Genomic DNA, 22,500 nt, shown 5'->3' on the forward strand with positions numbered 1-22,500 from the left:
AGGCCATTTTTTTCCAGAACATTGAATACAACATGGACAAAAAGCAAATTCGCACAATTTTCTTATTCCAGCTCAAGCTAGGTCGAAAAGCTGCTGAAACAGCTCATGATATCAACGAGGCATTTGGCCCAGGAACAACTAATGAACGTACAGCACAATGGTGGTTCAAGAAATTTCATAGCGGTGATGAGAGTCTTGAAGATGATAAGCGTAGTGGTTGGCCATCGGATGTTGACAACGATCAACTAAGAGCCTTAGTGGAAGCCAATCCACACACAACTGTTCGAGAGCTTGCTTCTGAATTAGATGTAACGTATATGACAACTTCCAACCACTTGAAAGAGATTGGAAAAACAAAAATACTTGAGAAATGGGTGCCACACAAATTGAACAACAACCAAAAAAAATGCTGGTTTGAAGTGTTGTCTTCCCTTCTTTTACGCAGCAAAAATGATCCATTTCTCGACCGGATTGTGACTTGCAATGAAAAGTGGATTCTTTACGACAACTGGCGACGCTCAGCTCAGTGGTTGGACGCCGATGAAGCTCCACAGCACTTCCCAAAGCCAAAGTTGCACCAAAAGAAGGTCATGGTGATTGTTTGGTGGTCTGTGGCTGGTCTCATCCATCACAGCTTTTTGGATCCAGGCAAAACCATTACGGTGGAGAAGTACTGTCAGCAAATAGATGAAATGCATAAGAAACTCTGACAACAACAGCCAGCATTGGTCAATAGAAAAGAACCAATTTCTCCATGACAACACTCGTCTGCACGTCGTACAATTGACCCTGCAGAAGTTGAACGAATTGGGTTACAAAATTCTGCCTCATCCGCCATACTCACCTGAACTCTTGCCTACCATCTACCACTTTTTCAAGCATCTCGACAACTTCCTGCGTGAGAAATGCTTCAAAAACCGAGACGATACAAAACACGCCTTCAACAACTTCATGGACACGAGAACACAGGATTTTTATGCTACTGGCATAAATAAAATTGTTTCGTGTTGGCAAAAGTGTGTTGATTCTGAAGGTGTTTATTTTGATTAATAAAGTTTTGTTTGAGCCGAGATATGTGCATCTGAATTTAAAGGTTAAAAACCACAAGAACTTTCTTGACAACCTAATAGTTAGTGACAGTAGCAATCCAATAGATATAAATGTATATATATATGTATATAGTATTAATAATGATAAGGAGAATGGAGATTTTTCACATTCAATATTTTATTTAACAGCTATTCACAGAATCTTTTTCTAGATCTACACATGTTTCAACTGCATCGACTACACACTGTTGGATATGCAACCTGATATGAAGGTCCTTACTCTTTGCCATTTTGAAGTGAAACTGAAGGAATCAGTGAACTGAGTGAATAAAGTTTTTTGTAGGAGGTTATGGGTGCTACTACTAATAGCTGTAGGACTCTTGACTTAGGGTTCACCTCTACTAATTGTGGTAGGTGAAGCAAAACATAGTCCTAAAAATAGGTCAAGGTTAGGGTTAGGGATTGGATGTTTATGTAGATTTATCATTACTATTAGAAGTTTACCGTTCCACTCATTTCAAAGAGAATATTCTTAGTTTAGAGATATTCATTTAATTTCAATTTTTTGGTTCTTGTTTTCACAGTTGTTGTTCTAATAATTTTTATTATTATACAAAATGTAAGTTGTTTATTTGAATTGTTTAAACATAAATTTTCTTGCATGAAGGTATCTTAGAGCACGTTCTTGTCTTGTGTTTACTAGATTAAATTTAGAAGTGAAGATTTGGTACATTTCCTCTATGCAAAAGTCGCATTTTTACTCCCTATTCTATAAGGTTTAGCCTTACTAATAATATCCCAGCCAATTGAATACACTTTGTCAATTTCTTTCAGTGACCAAATTAATTTACTAAGGTTAGTATAATTTTTCTTTTCCCTAAATCTGAAAGAATTTTCATGGCTAGCTATTCTTTGTTTATTAAAAGGTGAGCTGGCACCTATATAGAAATACTCTTTTTCTTCTGATGTAACTTTGCACCTGTAAACCATATTTTTAATTTTACATTCAAAGTTTAAAGGAAATTGTCTATTCCTTGTGCAATCACAGTTATTAGCTCTTCTAATTCCATTATTATTTTCTATGTTGGTTTCATTAGGGGTAGTCTCTAACTTATTTTGCCTATTTTTCAGGTTATTTCTTCTATTTTCACTAATGACATTCTGGTTAGTACACTTTCTAGCATTCTTGTGTTCCCTTCCTAGTCTCATGTCTGAGTTACTTATGGTTGCTTTCCTTTGATTAATACTTCTGCTGTATCTATTTCTCATGCCCATAGCTTGGTTAATTATATCAACATACTTACTATTTATTTCTAATCCACTATTTATATTCGGGTTACTACCATCAATATTCACATGGAAACTACTTAACTTACTCACATTGTGTGTTGCTATAATTTGTGCAATGTTTCAGCAATTAGAAAATGTAAGCGTAAATTTATGCCCATTAAACACTTAAAAATATTAGCTATTTTTTGCAAAATACTTTTCCATTGATGAGGAGAACAATTTGCTTTCTGAAGGAAATTATATATAACTTGACATTACTAGAGATAATTTTACTAGAGAAGTTTGTGGCATGGTTGCCAGTAGTTTTAGTTAAGTACATATTAAAAGTGTTTAACCTATTTCCATGGCTTTTATATTTGGTCCTCTTATTATTACAATCGTTAATTATTTGTGTAGTTCCACTGGACTGGTTCTCATAGTAGTTAACTCATTTATCTCAGTGTTTCAATTAATATGTAAGTTTCTTTCCACCTTATGTAGCCCTAATTCTTTAAAATCACTACTAATCATCATATTAGTTGGCATTCATGTTTAAAATTCCTAGCCTTATTTTTTTCCTTAGTCATTTGCTGGCTATTATTTGTTTCCTATCCTCTGTTGTCTAGTATACTGCGATTATTGTTATGATCGTCCTTCTCATTACATTTTTTTTATTTTATCGTTTTTGCTGTAGAATTTTAATTTTTCCCTATATCCTGCTTCTCCAGTGCTAAATTATAAAAGCCCTTGTTTGACTTGAAAATTTCTTTGTTCGCTGATTGGTTAGAAATACGGGTAGAAGTTATGTTGACCCTGCGAAGGACCTTTGTTCTTAGCCACCTAGATTACTCTTCTCAGCTATGGTCACCACATAGTGCTAAACTAACAGTGGAGTTTGAAGCACTCCAATGCCATTACACTGAAAACATTTTACGTTTCTCCCTCTACCACTCTCTCTCTTCCCTTTACACCGGCATGGTCACATGCTTCCGGTCATTAATCCTTTTCTTCCTTGGCTATCGCCGAGCAAGCACACAAACCACTTCGTCCCTTTCAAGTTCGTGCTTCACAGCGTTCCTACACACATAATTTTTCTCATCTGGCCGTAAAGCCTTTTCTGTTTGTTGTTCTGTCTTGTTTTTTGTCCGCCACTACATTCTTCCATGGCTAGATTTAATTTGCGTATACAAATTTAATCTGCGGTCCATGGGATGAGCCGTTTTAACGATGCGTCCTGCCCAAGCTCTTCGAAACGCTGGTGTTAAAACGTGGGTAGCTGATGAAGTAGAATGTTCTCTATGTGGCTTGTGTGTTTTCTCATCTACGTTTTGTTTGCAATGTCCTGTACCCAGATATGCACCTATACATACAGGTGGATGTCAGTATGCACATACCTGTACGTATATATGCATATACTCATTTACTATTTGTTTATATATATATATATATATATATATATATATATATATATATATGTAAGTATGTGAGAATACATATATATCATCATCATCATCATCGTTTAAGGTCCACTTTCCATGCTAGCATGGGTTGGACGATTTGACTGAGGACTGGTGAACCAGATGGCTACACCAGGCTCCAATCTGATTTGGCAGAGTTTCTACAGCTGGATGCCCTTCCTAATGCCAACCACTCCGAGAGTGTAGTGAGTGCTTTTACGTGCTACCGGCATGAGGGCCAGTCAAGCGATTCTGGCAACGACCACGCTCAAAGGTGTTTTTACGTGCTACGTGCATGGGAGCCAGTCTGGCGGCACTGGCACCGACCACGCTTGAATGTTGTTTATCATGTGTCACTGGCACATGTGCCAGTAAGGCGATGCTGAAAACACTTTCAATACAGTAAAAATAACAACAAGAGCACATGATACTTGGTAGTCCAGTGAAAGCAAATAATAAAAAAAGAAAATTGATAGTAATAATAAACTACACCAAACAATAATAATACCATTAGTTAAAGAATTTGGCTATATTTGATATGTACCATATCACTTAAAAAAAAAAAATACTGTCTCAAACAATCACTACAGGTGTGATATGCAGTTGTATTGCATGCTTTAATGCACTAAGAATGTTATATCCTGAATATGTGTTGCTGAAATTAGAGTGTGTATAATATGGCAGTGCTTTTTTTATGCAGTAATTTCTGTTGTATAGACCTATGTAAGAAATATTTACTGCTAGACAATATAATTAAATACAAAAACTAACTGTAATTCCAGTAATTTTTTGGTATACTGCTTATATTTATGCATTAAGTAAAAGAAATAATGTAATAATAAGCTCACCTTGTTTGACAATCTAAGTTTGATGAATGAAAGAGTTGAGAAAATCCAATTGTTATATGTGGCAGATAAAAAAAACACGAAAATCCTTGCTCTTTTAATCTATTTTTAAAGTGGTTTTGATGTAGCGTGAATCTGTGAATATTTTATCTATAGTAGCTTCCCAAAATGACTGATAAAAAATTTGAAGAGTTATCTTGAACAAGTGGATGGTTGTGAGTAGATATCAATGCATGAGTATAAATCTTATATCACAATAAAAGGATTGTTAATGTGGTAATGAGTTCTTGAAGTGTTTAGCAAATGTTTAGGCTTTGTTCAATGTCACTGGCCGAATAAAACATTTGATGTAAGGACTTGCTATCAGCATCAAGCTCATGATACAATTAACAGCTGAAACAGGAACGTACTGATCTAAATTGATACCAATCCCACCAGCTAGCAACTATTTTCAACTTTTTTTACATATATATTTTCTTCATAATTTGTATCTTATGACATCAAATTCAATTGAATACATCCTGTATTTATGCCATTCTTTCTTTCTCGGAATTTTACATTCAATGTAACAAAATTAAACAGGATATTATTTCAATTTCATTGCTTTCATCAATTATAGCTGCCACGTGTTTGTGTATGCATATCAATGAGTATGTGTGTGTATGCGTGTGTGTGTTTGTGTGTGTGTATACATATATGTATATATCTATATATGTATACATATATGTGTGTGTGTGTATATATATATGTGTGTTCCCACCCCGGCAGATATATATATATATATCTGTAAAAATATGTGAGACTTATTCGGTAGCCATGATAAAACTCCAAGTTTCAGATGCCGGGGTGGGAATTTTTCATAGGAATTTTCAATGGCTGGATAACTGAAGAGATGTTGGCATGGGTTCCCACCCAGGCATCCGAAACTCAGAGTTTTATCATGGCTACCGAATAAGTGTGACATATTTTTACAGATAAATTCCTCTATTTACATAATATTAAGGTCTCTTTCTTTCTTTTGTTGTCCTTTCTATCAATATATATATATATATATATATATATATATATATATATATATATATATATATAAATCTGTATAAACTCTTTTACTTGTTTCAGTCATTTGACTGTGGCCATGCTGGAGCACCGACTTTAGTCGAGCAAATCGACCCCAGGACTTATTCTTTGGAAGCCTAGTACTTATTCTATCGGTCTCTTTTTGCCGAACCACTAAGTTACGGGGACGTAAACACATCAGCATCGGTTGTCAAGCGATGGTGGGGGAACAAACACAGACACACAAACACACATACATATATATATACATATATACAACGGGCTTCTTTCAGTTTCTGTCTACCAAATCCACTCACAAGGCTTTGGTCGGCCAAGGCCATAGTAGAAGACACTTTCCCAAGGTGTCACGCAGTGGGACAACCCGGAACCATGTGGTTGGTAAGCAAGCTACTTACCACAGAACCACTCCTACGCCTATATATATAATATACATACACAAACATTCACACACACACATGTATATATATGTATGTATCCTTTTATTCATTCATATGTTGTAGCCCAAATGTTGTGGCAATGCTGGAGCACCACTAGTTTAATCACCTTTTCAATGGCTATTTTTATGTGATTGGCCTTAACTGAAGAAGGGAGTTCGACATTGCTGGCCTCTTTTGAGTTTCTTGCTGTGACATAGGTTCATCTGGGACCTTTGACAGCAGGAATGGGATTCAGTTGTTTCTTGAAAACATCTACCCTCACTCCAAAAAGATCTCTCATATGTTTTGGCAAGGAATTAAATAGCTGTGAGCCCTTGAATTCCAAGATATTGTAGTACATAGTTCTTACTCTAGATGGGATAGGCGCGATCTTTGGAACAATGCAACAATGTCCAGTTCAGGGGTTAGTATAGCTCACATTGCCAAAGTTTGGTGCTAATACTACATTTATGTATGTGTGTGTAGGGGTATAATATGCGTGGGGACTTATATCGGTGGTGGTGGTGGAAAAAAAGTCTATTGGGTGGATGTCTGCTATGCTGGGGTATGTGTGTTTGTTTGTGTGTGTGCTAGTGTATCGTTCATCGTTTAACGTCCGCTTTCCATGCTAGCATGGGTTGGACGATTTGACTGAGGACTGGTGAAACCAGATGGCTACACCAGGCTCCAATCTGATTTAGCAGAGTTTCTATAGCTGGATGCCTTTCCTAACGCCAACCACTCAGAGAGTGTAGTGGGTGCTTTTACGTGCCACCGGCACGAAGGCCAGTCAGGCAGTACTGGCAACGGCCACACTCAAAATGGTGTATTTTATGTGCCACCCGCACAAGAGCCAGTCCAGGGGCACTGGCAACGATCTTGCTTGAAGGTCAAACTCTTTGCTGGACTCTTAGGTATAAGTGGAGGACCGAAGTTGGGGGAGGGGGCAGATAATTATAGTCATGATGGGGCATGCAAGTATGATAGGATGTACTTCCTTTCACATATGCAAGGATTAAATATTTCACTTCTGCTGTTCAGGCTGTTGCCTGGGTGCTGGGAGCTCTTTAAAATCGCTCTTATCTCAGCCAGACATAATCTGCTCTTCCTACTGCTTTTGAAGTATGCTTTATACTTCTCTAGAATCCTTCACTTGATGCTGTATGGTGGTACTTTCTTTCAATGACCATATGTGCTTGGCTAGGGTTGTGTTGTTGCAATTCTCTAGGATGTTGAAGGAGGACTTGTGGATGTTATAGCGAATTTTGAAGGCCCCCCCCCTTCAAATTCATTTCATCATCTTTTTCACAGCAGCCACAAACCGGATGTATCTATTTACCTCCAACAATAGGGAGCAGTTGTCATATACATTCCATAATGGCTACCTCTGAAGAGTGCTAGGTTACATAGTTGGACTGTTACCTAACACTCTATTGAATGCATAGTGTGAAACCAATTGGTAAGCTCAGCTGTAATGGAAATATAATACTGTACACTTCGATTAATATACCCACTCTACTGACAGATATACGAGTGCAATTTTTCCTAATTTATGGACTTTTAGATGGCTTACACACACATATAGATATATAAACAAAAACTGGAATATGTGGTACCTTTTTAATTCTGCTACATGTGTTTCATTGGAATATGAGAAATATATGAGTATAGATATTAATATTAATAATACGTCATAAATTCTTAATAGATATATACATAGATGTCTAAGCATGTAGAATATCATGAGAACATAGTTTGGGTTATAAACCCTTATCTATAATCAACAACACCTCTACCCTTATTCATTACCCCTTCCCCCATCTGTTATTCTCTTTTGACACTCTTTAGAAATTATGCACCCCCTCCTTTCCCTCCTGATTCAGTGTCCATATTCTCTCTTATACTCACCTACTTGTATCTTGAGATGCTCAGGCATCTCATAACTATCATCTCCATCTCCTATCCAGCTCCTCCCACCACCCTTAAATAATGTGGGGTAGCCATGTATCTCCTCTATGGCAAGACAATTGTGCATGTCCCTCTCTCAGGCTTTAGTCACATTGAGCAAAACATGCTTCATTTCTTTCCTTTCTTCATAAACCCTCTGCATGCAAGGCCCACCTCTCACTACCATGCACGATTACAGTTTGTATGGTTGTTGGCACTCCATCGCTTACGACGTCGAGGGTTCCAGTTGAGCCGACCAACGGAATAGCCTGCTCGTGAAATTAACGTGCAAGTGGCTGAGCACTTCACAGACACGTGTACCCTTAACGTAGTTCTCGGGGATATTCAGCGTGACACAGTGTGACAAGGCTGACCCTTTGAATTACAGGCACAACAGAAACAGGAAGTAAGAGTGAGAGAAAGTTGTGGTGAAAGAGTACAGCAGGGTTCACCACCATCCCCTGCTGGAACCTCATGGAGCTTTAGGTGTTTTCGCTCAATAAACACTCACAACACCCAGTCTGGGAATCAAAACCGTGATCCTATGACTGCAAGTCCGCTGCCCTAACCACTGGGCCATTGCGCCTCCACTACAGTTTGTATATAAGTATCATAAAACCTACCCTTCACTCTGAAGAGTTAAGCCCTTTATTACCAATAGAAGTAGTAGCTCCCTGGAATGTTCCAACCAGTTTTTATATAGGGTACTATACTTGAACCTTCACAGCTAATTAAGTCCCCTGTGTTACAACAGCTATCAACTACTTCTAGAGAGCTGTCTGGGTATTGGAAAGTCTATTTCACCTGCACATTTAATACTCTTGTGCTCCAGTGTATCAGCTGCAAGCAGAGTCAAACCCTTTTGTTAATCAGCCTTTGATCCCACAGTATCTCTTATGCACCCATTATTTATACAGAGTACACAATATGGAAATCTTGCTTACCTCTTTTTCTACACAGAGAAAAGTCATTTCCCAGGTGAGCTTCTATTTCTAAAACTTTAGTCTTTGCTTAGCTTACTTTGTGACCTCTTCATTATAGGTTTCCAGACCAGGAATATAGATATATATATGTGTGTGTGTGTGTGTCTCTATACCACCACCATATACATACATATCATTATCATCATCATTTAACATACATGTTCCATGCAGGCAATGGTTTGACAGAATCCAACAGGCCCAAGAACTGGATCATTTTTTTAGTTGAATGTATAGACCCCGGTACTTATTTTTAAAAGCCTAGTACTTATTCTATCGGCCTCTTTTGCTGAACCACTAAGTTACGGGGATGTAAACATGCTAGCACTAGTTGTCTTGTCAAGCAGTGGTGGCAGGGAAAAACACAGACACAAGGACAAGAGGGTAGTCTCAGGCACATTGGAATAAAAACGATTACATTTCCGATATGGTTTTGGAGGCAGTTGATGTAGCTAGAGTGTGTGCCACCTGAGGCAGCACTCGAATTTGCTGCCCCACCCTTGAGCCTCCAAACCCATACATGTTTATACAGCAGATCTAAAAGTATCACCCCCATGAAAGCATTGCCCACTACTTCATCTGACTACATCACAATTTAGAGGATAATGAAATGTGAAGCTGAGGACTGAATTTTGATGTATCCCTACTGAATTCATTGCTATTCTTATTACTCATACTTACTTTGCTGACAGCATCTCTGCACATGGTTTGTACAGCTCTCACAAGCTATTTGCTGGTCCCTAGTTTCCTTAGTGAGCACCAGACCTTAGAGTATGAAACTGTGTCAAAAGTCAAGAAATGTCACAAACAGGGTTTTACTCTTGGCAAAATATTTCTGCATTCTCTACTAAAAAGATGGCAAATATTTCTTCTTGGCACAAAACCAAACTGCATTACATCTATGCTGATAAAATGCACCGCATCTCTTTTTAGTAACTTTCATAACCTGATCCAATAGTTTTACACGCCTAGAGCAAACTTAGTCTCTGCTTTCAACTGACACTTTTTCTCTGGAGTTGAGCAACAACCACAACAGTTTGTTGACAAAACATACATGGATAAGTGTGTGTGTGTGTTGAGAAATGCAATAAAAAAAATGTCCAGTTTGTATCATTAAAGAACAGACTGCTATTGCTGTTCAACCTCAGTCAGCTCTGATCCAAGGGACCTTTGATCAAAGCTTTTCCAGCCATGACCATCCCATCTTTTTCGTTCCAGATATCTAGAACTATATTATTCAATGTATTCTATCCTTTCTTAAGATGCAAAGGTGTGATTTAAGGAAAATTTGGCGGCCATTTCTAGCAGTTCGAACGACCATGTAAATTTTCCCTTTTTAGCTCGTCTTTACGTTAACAGAAATGCAGAAAGAGAGAGAGAGAGATAGAGAGAGAGAGAGAGAGAGAGAGAGAGAGAGAGAGAGAGAGAGAGAAGGAGAGAGATGCCGAAATATAACGATAGCAGGACAAGTAGATGAGAGAGAAAAGATATGGAAAATGCAAGAAAATAGATTACATCCATACATGCAAACATACATACACGCGCGTATAAGGAATACATTATGGATAAATACGTTTCGATACGAAGGAACAGCACGAAATAAATCGATAGAAAGATAGACGAACAAACAGCTAAAATAGTAGGAGATAACAGAATTTATCAGACAGGTAAATGAGGATGAAGAACGAGAGAAGGAAAGAATGAAAAGGTAGATGAATATGAAAAGAAGTAGGTAGAAAGAAGTAAGGTAATGTGGAATAAGATGAAGTGAGAGTGTCGGTTGAAAGCAGAGACTCCAGAGTTTGTGCACAAACTTGTAATTGTATATGAGAGGTTAGTTTGGCTGTTAATAAATGGAAGTGACAATGCTCGGCGTCATCGCTGTTGAATTCCAGGTAGACCCTAATGAAACAGAACTTTTGGTCTATGGCCTTCCGACCGTGGTCATCATCATTTATTTTTTCGAATACACTATATCTAGGAATGCCCTCAGTTTAAGACAGTCTGTTGTGCTATGAAGGAGATTTAGTTCCTATTTCTAGCAACCAAATGTCTATGTAGAGGTTCCCTTATGCAGCATAAGTTCAAACCTGAGTTTCTGTTTGTGTTATCAAAACCGCCGAAAGCGAGCACGATAAAGGGACACTGTACGACAATGTACCCTTAATTAGGAAATTAATAAATATTTTAACACAAAGAATTATCGTCGTTAATAGGGCTTTGAGTGGGGCTTGGTACAGTAACATAGTCTAGGGGAGGGGCGAACTAATGACAAGAGCGGTAGTTAAGTATCGATCAATAGTTTCGAGCATAATCTTATCCCAACATTTTCAAGGGTGTGTGCATGCGCGCGCGAGTCTTCGTAGAACAGTGTATGTGTGTGTGTGTGTATGTACTTACACACACACACACACACACACACGCAATTACTGGGGTTGTTTCTGAGTGTGTGTACAAGTGCTCGCAGGATTGGATCTGTGTATGAGTCCGTAAGATTAAAACTGTGTGCGTGTATATATATATATATATATATGTGTGTGTTCTTATATGTTTATATATATGTGTGTATGTAAGCATGTATGCGCAAGAGAATTTGTAAAGATGAATTTATTATATGAGTTGAACTGTTCGCTTAAAAGAAACCAAATCATTTCTTCAAAACCCATTCAGATTGAATGTGCCCAAAATAAGGTACAGGTTTTCCTGAATTCGTCTGCACAGGCATATCTTTGAACCTATCTATACGTATATATAGTCACATGTTTGCGGATATATACATGTATGTAAATATGTATACACACAAATATCAAAATTAGGAATTCATGACCACGTTCGTAAATCTGAATAAATCAAGGCAAAGTTATCTCCAGTAACTTAAGCGAACACTACCTTCTTTCTCCCAACATATTATACTACTTATTCCCATTCACTACATTTTTAAATTCACCACAAAAACAAAAATAAATTATTGATCCATGAACAACCCCCAAACAACGTCTTTTCAATGACAATGTTCTCATCTACTAATCATCTTATTTCTCTTTCTACTCTCTCTTCTTTCAAATTTCATGTTTCCATCGCCTCCTCAAATCTCTCTCTCCCCCAAACACAACGTCCATGTGAAAGTATATATCGGTAATGTTTACATGTGATTCTGTATACATATGCATATTAATATACATGTAGGAATATATATGTGTGTGTGTGTGTGTGTGTGTGTGTGTGTGTATGCGAGTGCATTTCTACTTGATGCAATCAACTTACCTTGAAAAATCTGGAGTCTGTATTAAAGAGAGTCATATCTGATCCATTCTGCGTGTATTTGCATATATAAACGTATGTATGGAATATTTCTTTTCCTGTCTAATTCAGAACGATGGTGACGACGGCGGTGGTGAAAATAAAGAAAATGTAGCCCCGATGTAGAGCAGAGCGAACACAAAAAATATCCTTATCCTACCAAATAGCCAACATGAACTACAACATTCGCCAAAGCCGGAGCAAATGGCAATATGTGATCTAGGACGATCCTTTCCTCTTTTCTTCACTCTATTTCTCTCTCTGAGCGCACCCCCTCAGTCTGTTCCTCTTTCACTGACATTTTAGATTCTCTTCTCTCATCTATCTATCTATCTATCTATCTATATCTCTCTATGTCCCGATATTTGTCTATTTTTCTTGCCCCACCCTCTTCTCGCCGCACCTCTCCCATTATTTTAGTCTTTCTTTTCTTCTTTATTTCTTCCTTCCATTTCCTCTATTTGTGTCTTCTTTTTCTTTTTCCCCTTTGTTTATATTTCTATCTCCCTCCCACCCCCACACACATACTCACAAAACAGATATGCGGTGCGAGTCAACAGGGATGCGTCTAAGCAGTCGTTCGACCTGTTAGAAATAACAGCCAAATTACCAGAAAATTACAATGAAAATTAAAATGAAAAAGACATACACGACAATATCACAGATACACAAAAACGGGATGGTCGCGGCTGGAAGGCCTTTGACCATAAGTTAACTCATTCAAGGATTAGTTGGGTTAAATAACAACTGCAACTACACATGGACGCACACACACACACACACATAGGCGCTCATACACACACAGACTCACACATGCACTCACACACACACACACTTGCACCGCCACCACACACATCTGTCTTTCAGTTTGTTTCTGTTGCTGGCATCAAACATATTTCTTAGCACCACTGTCCCACCCACTTCTTCCCACCCATCAACTACATAAGCTACCCTCCTCCCGTGTAATGCACAGTCCTTCCCTCTCAAAATTTACGCCTCTTATTCGGTTGCTTTATTTATATTTCTCCACCTCCCGCCCTCCCCCAATTTCGTCCTCTTCCCCAATCATTCCCACAGCTACGAACGCAACCACTAACGATATCATCACCACTACTACTACTACTACTACTACTACCATCATAACTATTACCCCGACTCAGACAATACTATCACTGTAACCTCCCACTACCACTACTGCCTTCATCTCTACCGCCGCCACCACCATCACCACCACCACCACTATTCCATCATCACCATTGAAAAAATTGAATTTTGCCTAATTAAGATGAGAGATCATATGCGTTTAGACCATAAGATGAAACTTGTTATGCAGGTATGGACAGTACTCATACAGTAAGATCTGAAATTTGTAAGAGACTTTGTATATTAAACTTTAATAATTAAAGGCATGATTGTGTGGTAAGAAGCTTGCTTCCCAATCATGTGATTCTGAGTTCAGTCCCACTGCATAGCACCTTGTGCAAGTGTCTGTTATAGCCTCGGGCTGACCAAGGCCTTGTGAGTGGATTTGGTAGACAAAAACTGAAAGAAACCTGTTGTGTGTATATATATCCTCCTCCTCCTCCTCATCATCATCATCATTTAACGTCCGTTGTCCACGCTGGCATGGGTTGGACAGTTTGACTGGGCTGGCATACTGGAAGATTGCACTAGACTCCAGTCTGATTTGGTATGGCTTTCTACAGCTGGATGCCCTTCCTAACGCCAACTACTCCAAGAGTATAATGGGTGCTTTTACATGCTATTTGCATGACACCGGGGTGCGTTTACGTGCCACCAGCATGGGTGCCAATTTGTGTGACACTGGTATCTGCCATGACTGCAACTTTGCTCAGCTTGATGGGTCTTCTTCTCAAGCACAACATAATGCTAAAGGTCTTGGTCATTGCCTCCGTGAGGCCCAACACTCGATATAATTGTCACTAAATGTGACTATGGTGTTAGGAAACACTTACATTGCAATAAATAAGAGCTAAACCGCTCTAATGCCGTAGTTAATGCACATAAATGAAAACATATATACTAACAGGAACCATAATTGTCTGATCAGTGCTGATCAAGAATTCTTAATACTGACATCAGTTTCAGCAGTTTCTTTTACCTCATCAGTTAAACCAGTTTGATTGTTCAGCTCTTTTCAGATTTGCTTTGTCATTAGTATTTAAGTTTTCCTCATCCAAATTATCAGATGATTTAGTGATTCGCTAATGTGTATACATAAAAATTACTATAAACAACAGGTTGCAATGTTTCACCAAAAACGAGAATTATAATTGTCACTATGTATACAACAGGTTTCTTTCACCTCTTTAATTTTCTATTTCATTTGTATTCTGTGTAAGTTGGATATACATATATACACATTTTTAGTATTTCATGTATTTAATATATCAGGTCATCCCATAAGTTCTGTCCGAATTTTGAATAAAGAAAACAAGTGATCAAATGTTATATTTAATTGAAATTTAATCATCAATGTATTTTCCCTGATTATCTATGACTTCCTTCCATCTATTTACAAGCTTTTTAATCCCATCAATGTAAAACTCTTTTAGTTTCAAAGCGAAGAACTCTGAAATGTCAGTTTCGATCTCCACCTGGCTTGCGAAAGTTATGTCCCCAAAATGATTCTGTAAACTACGAAACAAATGGTAGTCTGAAGGAGCAAGGTCGGGAGAATAAGGTGGATGAGGAATTTTTCCCCAACCAAGCTCTTCGACCTTCTGTGATGTGATCTTTGCAGTGTGGGGTATCGCATTGTCCTGATGAAACATCACTCCTTTTTGATTCACTAAAGCAAGTCTTTTTTTCTTCAAAGCTTGGTTTAAACGCTCTAATTGCTGACTGTAGACTTGAGCATTGATTGTCGCATTAGGTGGTAACAATTCAAAGCAAATTACTCTTTTGCAATCCCACCAGATAGAGAGAAGAACCTTTTTTCCACGAAGTTCCCTTCTCGGTTGTGGTTGAGCTTTTTCCCTTTTACCAAACCACTGTTCATGACATTTAACATTGCGATAGAAGGTGTCTTTTCTAATTGTGCTACCAATCCACTTCCACTTTTTCTTAAATATTTGCTCCCTAATCGAAACTTGATTTGTTCTTTGCCATAGCTTCATATTGCTTATGTAAAATGGTATTACACAAATAAATAGATAGTTGTGGTTATCTACAAATAACCTATTGCTGGAATATATGTTAACACAGAACGCACTCCATACTACTCGAACGTAGGTACGATACTCAGTATTCACTTTTCAACTACTGACTGTTAAACCAACACATTTCAAACTAATACCGCCAACTACACCCCTTGGCAATTCACTCAGTTCTTGTTTATTGTAATTGTTGCATGGGTGTGTTCAAGATTCTCCCATAACATAGCCCCTTTTTGAGAATTTAGCTCCACCTGGAGCTTAATATCTTTTGCATTTAGGATGTATTTCAAGTGATTCTGTTCATTTTCTTTTTCTTGTGTAGTTTCCACAGTTTGTTTAGGTGTTGGTACATCAAACGTATCATAGAAGACTTCCATTGGAATTTCGTTTCTTGTAACTGTTTCCTCAGTAAACCGTTTTTTTTTAGTTGATTTATATGTCTCTTATGTTCATAGCTGTGACCTTTTACTAAAAATAACACTTTCCCAATCTGTTTAGTAAACACTCCATTTTTCCACATTTCTTTACTATTTTTATACGTTTTAAAGAAAACTTTGTGACCAATTTTGAAAAATTTTGTATTATATTTGTTGTCTGATATTTTTCCCATTTTCACCTGGTAACAACTTGTTGAACATTGAGCTAATCTTCCTAGCAAACATCAATTCCACTGGTGACATTCCAGATGGAGTATTGCGATTTGGTGTCACTCGATATACCCTCAGAAACTATTGAAGTGCTTGGTCATCCATTATTTCATTGTTCGCTTTCTTGAAAGAACCTCTTAAATGTATCAACAAAACACTCCACTTATTCATTTGGAGTGGTCACATGTTTGATAGAGAACATTTCACAGAATTTTTTGAATTCATCTGCAGTAAAGTAAGTTCAATTGTTAGACACAATGGTATCACGAATACCACATCTGGCGAACAATTTGTGTAAAACATTTACTGTATGTCAGTTTTTTACACTTATGTACTTCAGGACACTTAGAAAAACTATTTACCACAACAAGGCAATGTGAACTGTTAAGTGGACCTGTGAGATCAACCTGCAATCTGGTGTAGTGGTTAAGAGCACAGGCCACTAACCCCAAAATTCCGAGTTCGGTTCCAGGCAGTGACCTGAATAATAATGATAATAATAATAATAATAATAATAATAATAATAATAATAATAATAATAATAATAACAACCCATTACATTCTTGGAGTGGTTGGCATTAGGAAGGGCATCCAGCTGTAGAAAACATGCCAAATCAGACTGGAGTCTGGTGCAGCCCCTCAGCTTACCAGCCCTGGTCAAACCGTCCAACCCATGCTAGCATGGACAACAGAGGTTAATGCTGATGATGATGGTATATATTTTCTCTTTTATTTGTTTCAACCATTAGACTGCAGCCATGCTGGGGAGACTGCTTTGAAGAAATTTTAATTTAATGAATTGACCCCAGTACTTCTTTTGTTAAGCCTGGTACTTATTCTATCGTTCTGTTTTGCCAAACTGCTAAGTTATAGGGACATAAACACACCAAGACCAGTTGCCAAGTGATGGGGAGAGACAAACACAAATGTATATATATAAGTGGCAGGCTTCTTTCAGTTTCCGTCTACCAAATCCAATCACAAAGCTTTGGTCAGTCTGAGGCTATAGTAGAAGACACTTGCCCAAGGTACATGCAGTGGGACTGAACCCAGAACCAAGTGATTGGGCAGCAAGCTTCTATACAGCCACATCTGGGCCTCAATACACTCCACCACACACACACACACACACACACACACACACACTGTTTCTCTTTTTCACACACACTCTCACACACAACAGGCTTCTTTCAGTTTCCTTCAACCAAATCCACTCACAAGACTTTGGTTGGCCTAGGGCTATAGTAGAAGACACTTGTCCAATGTGCCACACAATGGGACTGAAACTGAAAAAATGTGGTTTGATGGCAAACATCTTAACCATTCAGTTGTACCTACACTAATTATCACAGGTCAACACATATTTTCTGGCACAAGGTTTATCAATGGTTTTTAACTAATTTTGGGGAGCTGAATCCAAATCTGGCATCAAATTTTTGTCTATCACATCAGAGTTTTGAGATATAAAATCTGTTAGTTCTTGCTAGAAACAACTGTTTAATGCTCATAAAGGAAGAATTAAACATACACAGATGCAATTTTTAATAGACAATGTGTCTTTTCTTTTTAACCTAATAAATCAAAACACAAAGTTGTGAGAGAAAAATGCACTTTAGCATGTATGAATAAGCTTGGTGATAACAAAATATGAACACAAAATCTCTATTTATTGTGATAATTCATTCTAATCATCTTATTACTGCAAGAATGTCCCTGTTTTTGACAATCTCTTTTGTACAGCTGGAATGTCTCTCATTAAGCTCCAGTAGTAATCTGCTATCGTGGAGGCGCAATGGCCCAGTGGTTAGGGCAGCGGACTCACGGTCATAGGATCACGGTTTCGATTCCCAGACTGGGCGTTGTGAGTGTTTATTGAGCGAAAGCACCTAAAGCTCCACGAGGCTCCGGCAGGGGATGGTGGCGAACCCTGCTGTACTCTTTCACCACAACTTTCTCTCACTCTTATTTCCTGTTTTCTGTTGTACCTGTAATTCAAATGACCAGCCTTGTCACACTGTGTCACGCTGAATATCCCTGAGAACTACGTTAAGGGTACACGTGTCTGTGGAGTGCTCAGCCACTTGCACATTAATTTCACGAGCAGGCTGTTCCGTTGATCGGATCAACTGGAACCCTCGATGTTGTAAGCGACGGAGTGCCAACAATCTGCTATCATGTTTGAGTCCCATTAGCCTTGGTAGCTGTCTTCTATTACTTTTACATCCTGATGAAAGTATCTGCCTTATTCTTCATTAACATCACCCAGGTTTTCTAGAAACTCACCCAAGTGTAAGTAGTGCAATTTAATACACATTCTATATCCGAATGCCTGCAAACTCAAGAGCAGTTCCATTACAATCTCTTGATAGTTATCAGCTTTCCTGTTTCCAAGGAGATTCTGTACCACATGAGGACATTCCAAGCTCTAGCCTCTGCCGCACTCATTGAGAAGTGTTCTTATTTGAGGTCCGTCAAATATTCCTGCCTTCTTGTTACCAAGATTTGGAAAGGTTTGTAACGGACACCTTATAGCCTTAGATTGAGTTAGTTAAGATTTCATCATAGCTAAAAATATATCGACAGCTCCCTTAGTGAAAACCTTAAATTGGCGCCCTTTTTGTAAATCAGCAGCAGAATTTTGCCATAGCTAAAAATAGATTGTCTACCTCGCTGCTGACTATAAATACAACACAGGGAACAGTAGATGGGCAGTCTGAATCTAGTCTCTGACTCGAACGTACGAAAAGCGGTTTTAACTGCTATCAACTCAGCAAAGATATGCAACAACCCAGAACAGTGGTTTTCACTGCTATCAACTAAGCTGAACCAAATACATGCTTTCTCCGCATATAACTCGTAGTTAGTTATACACGTTTGTAATGTAGTGATATGTTTCGATGTCCGATCAACGCGGTATCATTTATGCTAAATAAATGAAATTATACTCTGATTACCGAGTCTGCAGTTCATTCAAACCCAACAGACCAACTCATTATGACAGGATACATATCCATTACAGGTTGTACATATATATGTGAAGCAGTCCCCACTGTGATCAAGAGCTTTGATGAATTACTTCATCACACCAAGTTTCAACACAGGTTTTGCAAACTTTATGGGGAGCCCAGGTTTTGTCCTGGCCTCCAAGATATACCTTCTTGACAAAGCTATTAAGGATGCACCTTTGAACCTGTGGAATGAACTTGCCACAGATGTAACAGAAAATATTAGGGTCATTACAGTACGTCCTTCTTTTTGATGTTGTATCCATAGGTGCAGGAGTGGCTGTGTGGTAAGTAGCTTGCTTACCAACCACATGGTTCTGGGTTCAGTCCCACTGCGTGGCACCTTGGGCAAGTGTCTTCTACTATAGCCTCGGGCCGACCAAAGCCTTGTGAGTGGATTTGGTAGACAGAAACTGAAAGAAGCCTGTCGTATATATGTATACATATGTATGTGTGTGTATATGTTTACGTGTCTGTGTTTGTCCCCCCACCATCGCTTGACAGCCGATGCTGGTGTGTTTACATCCCTGTAACTTAGCAGTTCGGCAAAAGAGACCGATAGAATAAGTACTAGGCTTACAAAGAATAAGTCCTGGGGTCGATTTGCTCGACTAAAGGCGGTGCTCCAGCATAGCCACAGTCAAATGACTGAAACAAGTAAAAGAGTATAACTAGATCACAGTGGCTCAGTTCACACCTGAAAAGACGAGAAAGGATTTTAATGCAAAACTCAGCTTGAACATATTATTCAAAATTAGCATGACAATCTAGCAAAAATTCTTGCAAATAATGGTGTAAAGTTAATTTTTGGTATGCTCCAGGTAAATAAAGATATATACTGATGACACAAAAATGTGATTTGATAGAGCAAATCTGAGGTCAGTTTTGGAATCAGCACCCAAAAATTAGATTAGTCTGACACAGCTCTAAGATTTTATGTTAGAAAATAAAAGTTTTATTTTGTTGACCAGTGTCATTCACAACAAAAATGAGAACAAAAAGAAAAATGAGAACTGCTGGTGTTGTTTTATCCCAGTTGATAACATCAAACTACATCCTGCTTAAGGATATTGAGAACAATGTAGCATTATATGAGAAAGTTGTTTGAAATGTTTTTCAAATGTCATTTCCTAGACAGGAAATATAGTTATTACATTTAAAAGAACCGACTACCTCAAGGAAAGAGATCCCATAAATAGATAATTCAGGTCTGTGTAGATTTTTAAAAATCTTTTACTTGTTTCAGTCATTTGGTTCCGCTAAACAAATTGATTCTGACACTTATATTTTTTTTTGAAGCCTGGTACTTAATCTATCAGTCTCTTCAGCAGAACTGCTAAGTTACAGGGATGTAAACAAACCAGTACTGGTTGTCAAATGCTAATGGAGGACAAACACAACACAGCATACACATGCACACGCGTGCACACACACATACACACACAACACAGCATACACATGCGCACGCGTGCACACACACACACACACACACACACACACACACACACACACATACACTATAGACTTCTTTCAGTTTCCATTGACCAAATCCACTTGCAAGTCTTTGGTCAGCCCAGGACTATAGGCCCACGCAAAGTGGGACTGAACCTGAGACCATAATAGTCGGAAGCCAAGCTTCTTAACTGCACAGCCACCTGTACCTGTAGATTCACAAAAAAAGTTTCCTAATAAATTATTCAAAAGAGATAAAGAAAAAAATTCTTTAAGTTTAATTTTATAGAATCAGAATTTGAATTGATTGAAAGAGTGTTATTAAACTGTACATCACTTCTTAGAGAAACTTTTAGCAGTAATTCTTCTAAACCTTTTGTTTGTCCACAGTCCACTAGGCTGGTACATCTCTCTGGTTTCCAGGTGAAAACCTTATTTCCTCACATACAAGATGCCAGATTACCACAAGTTACTTTCTTCCCAGGTCAGATTAAAGACGTAAACATATAGGGCAAGTGGAAATTCCTCTAGGGCAGCATACTGAGAGCTAGACTAAATCTGTGGCTTCAGCCAGACTGAGGGTGACACGATGGTGGAACATTGAGGTAGACAGAGTCATAAAAACAAAGAGATGGGCTTGAAAAGCAGCATTTCTCAACTAGGCTTCTCCAGAACCCTAGGGTTCTGCAAAAGGTTCCTAGGGGTTCCACAAGAAAGAGCGAGATAAACTAATGCTAATTTCATGATCATGATATTACTATACATGCACAACATATTATTGGTTATTGTAGTATTGTAATATAGACATCATCCTATCTAACCTATTATGTTATCAACAGAATATAACAACCATTGGGGATATATATATATATATATATATATATATATATATATTTATATATATATAATTTAATTTATATAAGGGCATTACTATACAATAACACCTCACGCTAAGAGGGACTCCAGAAGTCAAACTACTATAAAAATGTGTTTATTATCGTAGTTTGACTTCTGGAGTCATTCTTAGCGTGAGGCGTTATTGTATAGTAATGCTCTTATATAAATTAAATATATTTATAGGGAAAAATGATGAGTTTTTTCCCTTATGAGGTTTTTTCACGCTAACTACTTGATAAATTCTTATAAAGATTTTATCCTATTATTGAATTATATATATATATATATATATATGTATATTTACCATGTGAACTATGATGAAAAAATTGAGAAAGATGTGGTATATAATTTTTTTTTTTTGTGCAGGGGTTCCTTGAGATATGTAATTTATTTTAAGGGTTACACAAGAATAAATAAGTTGACAGTCACTGTTGAAAAGACTAGAAGAATTGAAGCAACAGAGAACTATATCAGGTAGTTAGAAGAGAAACTATGCAGCAAGTTTACTTGGCAAGGGTGAAGCAGAGTGTTAGAGGTTTGTGAATGTTTTATAACACGAGGATTAGAGGCATGAAGTGTTCTAGATTATGAGATAGTGTATTAGAGAGTATCAAGATGTTGTGCATGAGAAGTGTGTATGGATAGATAATAAGATACTTTCACTTAGTGCTTATGAAAAGAGAGAGATGTATAAGTGCTATGATGAAAGGCTAATAAATGTGCAGACTGAATAGGGAGAGAGAGAGAGAGAGAGAGAGAGTTATCCCAATGTGGACCCAAAGAAGGACCAGCTATTCTTGTAGACAGTAATGTGATAGATAAAACATTTTAGAATATGAAGACAAAGAAAGCCTCCGACTGTGAGGAATTACTGCTGAGATGCATAAAATATCTGGTGATGTACAGTGTAGCCATTTGTTTAGTCAATCAGGTTGTTTAGTCAATCAGGTAGCATTGCAGCATTATCATCAACTGTTTCA

The 22,500-nt window shown here is 37.8% G+C and overlaps 1 protein-coding gene across 2 annotated transcripts in view; it reads right to left on the reverse strand.

Moving 5' to 3' along the window:
* The window catches only part of LOC106882305 (DNA damage-regulated autophagy modulator protein 1), a 46,610-nt gene extending 33,269 nt beyond the window's left edge, over nucleotides 1-13,341 (reverse strand). The window contains exon 1 of one of the 2 annotated variants that reach the window (XM_089340937.1): nucleotides 12,305-13,341. The gene's annotated coding sequence lies outside the window, so the exon portion shown is untranslated. Of the gene's footprint in view, nucleotides 1-4,623; nucleotides 5,212-12,304 lie in introns of those variants that run through there. The other variant, XM_089340938.1, reaches the window with a different exon arrangement.
* Nucleotides 13,342-22,500: the final 9,159 nt, after the last annotated feature.

The sequence above is a fragment of the Octopus bimaculoides genome, chromosome 24 (assembly GCF_046866305.1).
Source record: "Octopus bimaculoides isolate indiv1 chromosome 24, ASM4686630v1, whole genome shotgun sequence".
Classification (NCBI taxonomy): Eukaryota; Metazoa; Mollusca; class Cephalopoda; order Octopoda; family Octopodidae; genus Octopus; species Octopus bimaculoides.